This window comes from Hibiscus syriacus, unplaced genomic scaffold, assembly GCF_006381635.1.
Source record: "Hibiscus syriacus cultivar Baekdansim isolate YM2019G1 unplaced genomic scaffold, ASM638163v2 tig00110839_pilon, whole genome shotgun sequence".
Classification (NCBI taxonomy): Eukaryota; Viridiplantae; Streptophyta; class Magnoliopsida; order Malvales; family Malvaceae; genus Hibiscus; species Hibiscus syriacus.
Window position 1 is genome coordinate 1,414,972 of NW_024062886.1, and position 9,041 is coordinate 1,424,012.

Genomic DNA, 9,041 nt, shown 5'->3' on the forward strand with positions numbered 1-9,041 from the left:
TGAATGGATTAAAGCATAATCTTTTGAGCATTAGTCAATTTTGTGATAAAGGATTCAATGTCATATTTGAAACTAATGGTTGTAAAGTTATTGACATTGTATCTAATCGGATTATGCTTGTTGGTCATAGAATAAGAAACATATACATGGTGCATTTAGACTCTATAGATATGACTAATTTATGCCTAGTTGCTAAGGATGAGCATGATAGTTGGTTATGGCATAGGAGACTAGGACATGCTAGTATGAGTGTCTTGCAACGGTTAATTCAAGAAGATTTGGTTCGAGGACTGCCTAAACTAAAATTTGATAATGATAAAATCTGTGATGCTTGTGCTAAAGGAAAACAAAAGCGAGTTTCTTTTAAATCCAGAGTATTGCAATTGATCCATTTAGATCTTTTTGGGTCATCCAGAACTACTAGCTTGGGTGGAAAACAATATGCATTTGTCTTGGTAGATGACTATTCTAGATATACTTGGGTTCTATTCTTAAGTACCAAAGATGAAGCATTAGAAAAATTCATCACGTTTTCAAAAGTAATCCAAAATGAAAAAGGTTACTCTATAACTAGTGTTAGGAGTGATCATGGAACTGAATTTGAAAATCTTGTATTTACTGAATTTTGTAATTCTAATGGTATTAGTCATAATTTTTCAGCACCTAGAACCCCTTAACAAAATGAAGTTGTTGAAAGGAAAAATCGAACTTTAGAAGAAATGGCTAGAATCATGCTTTGTGAAAACAATTTACCAAAATATTTTTGGGTAGAAGCCACAAATACTGCTTGTTATGTTATTAATCGAGTAATGATTAAGCCTATTTTGAAGAAAATTTCATATGAACTTTTTAAAAATAAAAAGCCTAACATTAGCTATTTTCATCCTTTTGGATGTAAATGTTTTGTTTTAAACAACGGTAAAGACAATCTTGGCAAATTTGATGCTAAAAGTGATGAAGGATTTTTTTGGGGTTATTCCTTAAGTTCTAAAGCTTATCGAGTATTTAATAAAAGAACTTTAGTTGTAGAAGAGTCTATGCATGTTGTTTTTTATGATAATCTCCTTCCGAGGAAGGATTCTTGCTTGAATGATGATGTAGGTATTATAAATACAAATGACGTTAGACATGACGTTGGAGAACCATCATCAAAGGAAGAAACGAAAGATGAGGAAACTCATGATCCTCTTGAGAATCTAACCATTGAAGAAAGATAAGTATCTTACCTAAGAGAGTACAACTATGTCAAGGATGGTGAAATCATAGGTGATCCATCTAAAGGGGTAACAACTCGATCTTCTCTTAGAAATATTTGTAATTATGTTGCATTTATCTCATGAATAGAGCCTAAGAATATTAAAGAAGCATTAAATGATGAACATTGGATTATGGCTATGCAAGAAGAGTTAAATCAATTTGAGAGAAGTAAAGTATGAACAATAGTTGAAAGGCCTAGTAATAAATCTACTGTAGGTACTAGATAGGTATTTAGGAATAAGCTTGATGAGAGTGGTAATATAGTGAGAAACAAGGCTAGAATTGTTGCTCAAGGGTATACTCAAGAATAGGGCATAGACTATGATGAAACATACGCTCCCGTAGCTAGGATGGAAGCAATTAGAATGTTATTAGCATTTGCATGTTTTCATGAATTTAAATTATATCAAATGGATGTTACAAGTACATTTTAAATGGTTTTATTGAAGAAGATGTGTATGTGGAACAACCTCCAAGTTTTGAAGATTCAAAATTTCCGGATCATGTTCTTAAATTGACAAAAGCACTTTATGGTTTAAAACAAGCTCCTAGAGCTTGGTATGAAAGATTGTCAAACTTTTTAATTGAAAAATATTTTTCAAAATGAAGGGTTCACACTAAATTGTTTTTAAAGCATAAAGGTAAAGATTTATTAGTAGTTCAAATTTATGTTGATGATATAATATTTGGTTCTACTAATGATGTTCTTTTTCAAGAATTTTCTAAGCTAATGCGAAGGGAATTCGAGATGAGCATGATAGGGGAGCTCTCATTTTTCTTGGGACTCCAAATCAAGCAAAGAAAAGATGGCATCTTCATCAATCAAGCTAAATACGTCAAAGATATGCTCAAAAAGTTTGGACTGGAAAATGGGAAACCTCATGACACTCCAATGAGCTCTTATACAAAGCTTGACTTGGATGAAGGAGGTAAATGTGTGGATGTTAAATTATATAGGTCAATGATTGGTTCTTTGCTCTATCTAACTGCAAGTAGATCGGACATTATGTTTAGTGTTTGCTTATGTGCTAGATTTCAATCATGCCCTAAGGAATCACATTTACTAGCTGTTAAGAGAATCTTTAGATACCTTATGGACACTCCTAGTTTAGGACTTTGCTATCCTAGAGACTCTAGCTTTAGCTTGCATGCCTTTTCTGATGCAGATTAGATAGGAAAAGCACCTCCGGTACTTGCCAATTCCTTGGAAATATGCTGATTTCTTGGTTTTCAAAGAAATAAAATTATGTTGCATTATCTACCACTGAAGCCGAATACATTTCAGTTGGTAGTTGTTGTGCACAAGTTTTATGGATGAAACAATAACTTTTTTATTATGGAATTGAAGTAGGTACCATTCCTATTAAGTGTGACAATACTAGTGCTATTTGTCTCACTAAAAATCCCATCCAACACTCTGGAACTAAGCACATTGAAATAAGACATCACTTTATTAGAGACCATGTCACTAAGGAAGATGTAGTCCTAGAATTTGTTGATACTTTGCATCAATTAGCGGATATCTTTACAAAGCCTTTAGACAAGGAACGTTTTTGGACACTTAGGAGAGAATTAGGTTTAACTAACCTATCTTCACTTAGTGCTTAAAATAATTTTAGCACTTTTAAGAATAAATGAAAAATGCATATAATAGTAATTTTTGATTGCATTCATTACTTTTAGTTAGGGGAGTTTATGATTCTTGGTGGAAATTAACTTTATATTCAAATAATTTTTAATGATAAATTTGATTGATTGAACATGATTAATTTTCAATATATGAGTTGCCAATACCACTAGAGAAAATTAATTTAGCATTTTGAGTGTTTAAAATAAGATTTTATCAATTTTGGTGCAGAGGGAATCGATACCCCCATTGAAGGGGAACCGATTCCCCCTGTAGGGGAACCGATTCCCCCTGTAGGGGAATCGATACCCCCTGGAGGTTCTATTTTTAACACGAGCAGAACCCCTTTCTTGCTCAAACCCTCTTCTTCTTCTTCTTTTACCGCATATCACTCTCTTCATCTATCAAATCTCCACTTTGTCTCAAAACAACGTTTTTAATCGGAATTATCTTCAAATATCATCTCCTAAACCTGTTGGAATCATAAAAAAACGTGCAAACTTTATCTAATCTCACTCAAATCCAAAATTCTTCAAGGTATTTTTCTAAAAGTTATATTCATCAATTGTTTAACATAAAACTAGTTTTAATTAGTTCTAGGTTGAACTTTAGATCGGGCATTGATTGTTTAGTAATTAGAAACTAGATTCTACAACTAATTTCATAAAAAATACAAGAATTTTCAAAGATTTTGAAAATTTTCGAAATTTTAAAAAAAAATTATATTTTCAAATTGTTGTGTTTTGATTTAATTATGTTGTTATTATGAAAACTATATGTATATTGATTCTCAAAAACCAAATCAATCTATTCTCTTTAACTAAATCGGAATGGAAGATCAATGAAGAAACTAGTCTTTGGGTTCGTACCGGTGAACAACCTCCGGAAGAATACAACTCCGACGATGAGCTGGAGCAGCATGAGGAACAAGTACATCAAGAAGATCAAGTGCCTCCATACTTTCGATAATTTAAGGAGAACATTGATTTGAGGCTTGCATCCATCAATTCAAATCTGACCGCTACCACTGAAATGATGAATCGTCGCTTCAATTCGTTGGACGAAAGGGTCGATGCACTTTCACGTGATGTGACCAATATTTGGACACATTTATCTCCTCCTGATGCGCCGATGGACGAATAGGCCCTGTTCTTGCTTAGCTTTATTTAGATCATAACTTCAAACTTATTGTTTTCAACATTTTGAATTACTTGGATTGTTTTACTTAGATTGTTGGATGTTTGAATTTGTTTGATGGATTATGGATGTTTGAACTTATATATATTTGGTTTGGTTAAATTTATTCAATATTGCATCATTTACATCATGTTAGATATATGATCAATTTTGCCATGTCACATTGTTTATGAATATTGATTATGAAACTAATGGCTAACATTTCTCTTGATTGTGATCTTAGCAGCTTAAGCTATATATATTTATCATCAATTGGCTAAATGATTTCAAAACCTTGTTTAAAATCTTTTAAAAGTCTTTTTGATTTAACAAAAAGGGGGAGAAATGTTAAAGTGTTTTAAAGGGGAGAAATGTTAGAGTAAGGGGGAGTAATTTCAAAACTTGATTTCAAAATCTTAAAATTACTAAAATGTTTTGTTATATCAAAAAGGGGGAGATTGTTGAAAACATTTTGATATTTCGATATAACAAATTAAGATAAATGAATTTTAAGACTTTCCAAAAGAATTTCTAAGTATACTCTATATAATTATTCGAATATCAAAATATTACTCCAAATATTTCAAATGTTATTTTTAATCCTTAGTCAAGTGTAAAATTAATTTTTAAACTTAAAATAATTTCAAAACAATTTTACAAAATATTTCAAACCATATCAAAGCGAAAAATTCCAGATTGCTCAGAGGGAACCGATTCCCCCCCAAGGGGCTACCGATTCCCCATGATGGTTTGGCTCCGAGAAAAACAGAATGCTCGGAGGGAACCGATTCCCCCTGTTCAACGGTCGAAATATTTGAATTTTACACTTAGGGAACCGATTCCCCATGAGGGGTACTGATTCCCCCCATGCTCCAAGCTATTTTATTAATTGATTTCACACTAAAACGTCTCTATTGAGTCCACTAATCATCCCCAACATTCAGAATCATTTGAAGGTGTATTTAAACAAGCTTAGAAGCCATTGATCAAAAACAAGAAACAAAAATCAACAAGAATCAAGAGAGAATCAAAGAGAAAGCATCAAACATCAAGTTTGAGCATTTTTAAGCCTATTTCATTCAATATTCATTTTTGCTTTCAAGAACACTTATTGTGCTCAATTGTATTATTCTTGAGTGTTCTTTCTTTGTTCTGGAATTGTGCAAACATCTTGCCTTGTGAGGATTTTCTTGTAAGTTTACAAAATTTGTATTGTTCTCTTTGGGAGAGAGTGTTCTCAAGAATTTAGGGTATAATTCTTGAGGGATTTGTAAGGCTACTATTTGTCAAAAGAAAGAAAAATTAATGAATTTGTGGAAAATCCTTAGTGTGGATAGCTATGGTAGTGGACGTAGACTTTGGTTGAGAAAGTTGAACCACTCTAAATCGCTGTGCAATTACTTTCAATTTTCTGCAAAAGCTTCTACCAAACTTTTAATTGCCAAATCACCCCCCTCTTGGCCGATTCCATCGATCAATTAACTCAACACTTTTGTTAATTCTTATTCTGGTACCTTCCCATGGTACTCCCCACATATTTCAAACAGGTCCTGATCATTTTTTTCCACCACTGTCATTCCATTTGTAGGCACTTCGTGTTGTAAAGCAACATCTTACAAAGTGATCGTACATTCACCACACGGAAGAGGAAATGTATGAATTCTGGTCTCCACCGTTCAATTAATGCACAAATCAAAACCGGGGACCAACCTAAATTCTCTTACAAATGTGACATCGAAAAAGCCCACAATTTGCAAATTCTCGATAATACGTTCATCTGGCTTCTCACAAGTGATCAATCAACTACGAAGGAGTTGTTGTTCGTCATCCTACAATTTGTAAATTAGAATTAATTCATCGTTCTCAACAAAAAAATTTATTTCGGTCATAATACCAGTGCTCCCAAATGACTAGAAATGTGTAGACCATCTAGTCTCAAAAGAACATTTTCTTTTGCAATGCTTCAACAAATCTATAAAAAAAAATTAAATATTTTAAATTATTATATTAATCATAATTAAATACAATTTAAACAAAAAAATATATTAAATCAAAATAAATAGTCTAATTAATTTATTTTTACAATAAAAACAAAACAATAAAATTTAAATTAAACTTACTACACCACTCAAATATGGGTTAATATGTAAAATCAAGATAAATACTTCCATAATTTATATTACTCAATAAAAAATATTTTAAACTAAACTTACCAAACAACTAAAATACAACTTAATATGTAAAATCATAATAAATTGTCTAATAATTATAATTTAAATTAAAAACAAATATTAGACTAAAAATTACATGAGAATTTAAATTAACTTACTAACCCACTCAAATACAATTTAATCTATGAAATCAAAACAAATAGACTAATTAATTTATTTTTACAATAAAAACAGAAAATAAAAAAGTAAATTTTAAACTAAACTTATCAAGGTACTGAAATACGATGTGATATGTAAAATAAAAATAATTAGTTTGATAATTTATATTACTAAAAAAGCAATCTAAAAATTTAAACTACACTTACCAAGTTTTACTCAAATACAACTTAATATGTAAAATTAAAATAAATATCCTAATAATTATAATTTAAGTTAATAACAAAAACTACACTAAAAATTGCACAAAAAATTAAATTAAACTTACCAAGCCACTCGAATATAATTTAATCTGTAAATTCAAAATAAATAATCTAATTAATTTATATTTCAAATAAAAATTAAATAAGAAACAATAAAATTTACACTAAATTTATCACATCACTTGCTAGAGCACTCGAATTCTTTTTTCCTTCGATCGAACTCTCAAGCTTACCAAACTACCCGAATTCTTTTCTTTTTCTCATTCTCACTCAAATTTCTCCTTCACCTCTCACCCAAAATCTAACCCCCCCCATTTTATGGTGCTCTATTATTAGTGTAATAATGGCACCACCAACTCACACTGATTCCCACACGACTGTTCCTATAGTTGATTCCCAAGCAATCAGCTGTTTCCATGCATGCATGTAGCAGTTGGTTCAGACGTAAAGACGCAGTGTATTCTCGAAGTCCTCTGTCTTGCTTGAAGACGTCGTATGTTCCCGAAGTCTTCATTTATGCCCGAAAAGGCCAAATGATCCCGAAGAGTTTCATTTTACCTGATGACGCCGAAATTTCCTGGAGTCTTTAGGCTTGTACTATAAAAAACACCCTAGATGGAGAAATAATGTGAGAACCGCATTATCCTGGGGAAAAACTTCCCCAACCACATTATCTTGGCACTTTTTCCCATCATCATCCACGAGCAGCCATATTTTCCCTTTACATTATCGACACTCATCATCACTTGTGTCTCCTCCCTCAACTCTAACCCCATAACTGAATCAACATTTCTTCTTCTCCATCAAAATCTTCTCTCTTTCTACCATGACACACCATCGGGAACTGGCTACCACCACCTACAACAATTACAACTGGAAATCTTCAAGAAAAAATATCAACAAATCTTCAAGAAACAAGATCAACCCATCCAAGTTCCCCAGTTCAACTTCTTTCACAATCCCTGAAAACGAAGAAGTCTCAGACAAACTCCTTGTTCCCAGATCTGCCTCTTCTTCGTCTCCTTCTTCCGTTCACCGTCTTCATCATGTTAATTCCATTTCCAGGTTTTGTTCTTTCCTTCATTCCCTTGTCAAGATCATAGCTTTTCCCAATTTAATCCCCACTCCTTGTAAATTTTTTACCTCCCAACACACCTCACTATAATCCTTTCCCTCGGCCGTCAAGTTATCGGAACTCTCTTTGGCCACCGTTAGGGTCACGTCAGCTTCGCCGTCCAGGATGATCCTTGTTCCGAACCGGTTTTGCTTCTCGAACTGGCCATGTCAACAGCTAGTTTGGTCAGGGAAATGCCATCCGGCTTGGTCAGGATTGCACTGGAAAGTGAAAAAACTCGTGATCGAACAGGGAGGTTGTTATATAAGCCTATGTGGACTATGTACTGTAACGGGAGGAAGAGTGGGTACACGACGACATGTGTGTGCAACGAGATGGACAGCCACGTGATGAGCACCGTGCAAAGCGTGTCGGCCTGAGCCGGAGTAATTCTGGTGGTGGAGGATGGAGGGAAAGGTGGTGGGAGCGAAGGTGAGTTATATATGAGAGCCAAGTTTGAACGAGTTAAGGGGAGTCGTGACTCGGAAGCGTTTTACATGTTGAACCCTGATAATAAATGGAGGTCCTGAGCTCAACATTTTCCTTCTCAGAATAAGAATTCAACAAAATAAATGTGTTGAAAAAATTAGTAGTTATTGTGATCACGAATATTTTTGTAGTTGGAATTTTGCTTGTATATTTTTTTTTGTTTTTCATACAATGAAGCATGTTTTAATGCATATTAATGTGGTCTTTGGCTTGTTATCAATCCTTATAATTTCAATTTAAAGGGAAATATACTTTTTTGACACATTGATGCTGGGTGGTTTTACAATATTCTATGTAAAAAAAGTTGTTAAAGTAAGAGCGAGGCTAAAAAGGTATTTGCAGGAAGAATTTTTTTATTAACATAAGGTGATTATAAAGTAATATTTTTCTAAATATTTTTAATCATTTAAATATGAATTTTCTAAAAATAGCAACGATTTTTTTTTATTACTAAAATAAATTGATTAGTGATTGTTATTGTTTATAAGCGTGGACCTCCAAACAAACCTTGAGTTAGTCCAATCTAGTATTTTTTTTTTGCCTGATATCAAACAAGGTAGATTCATCAAGGTTGACTTAGAATAAACCAAATCATCACTCTAATGCGTTGGGAAACATCAAGTTTCCAATACCCTCAAAACACGCTCCCCCAACTTGTCCACATTTTCATGATAAACCCTTTGTTAAATACTACAATTATTTAGAAACAAATACATATGAACAATATTTAATTTTATAATAAAATTTTTAATTTGTAAAGAGATTTTAATAAAATATACCTGAAAAAA

At 32.6% G+C, this 9,041-nt stretch overlaps 1 pseudogene; it reads left to right on the top strand.

Annotated features, from left to right (window-relative positions):
- Positions 1-7,476: 7,476 nt before the first annotated feature.
- LOC120143210 lies at positions 7,477-8,450 on the top strand (annotated as a pseudogene).
- Positions 8,451-9,041: the final 591 nt, after the last annotated feature.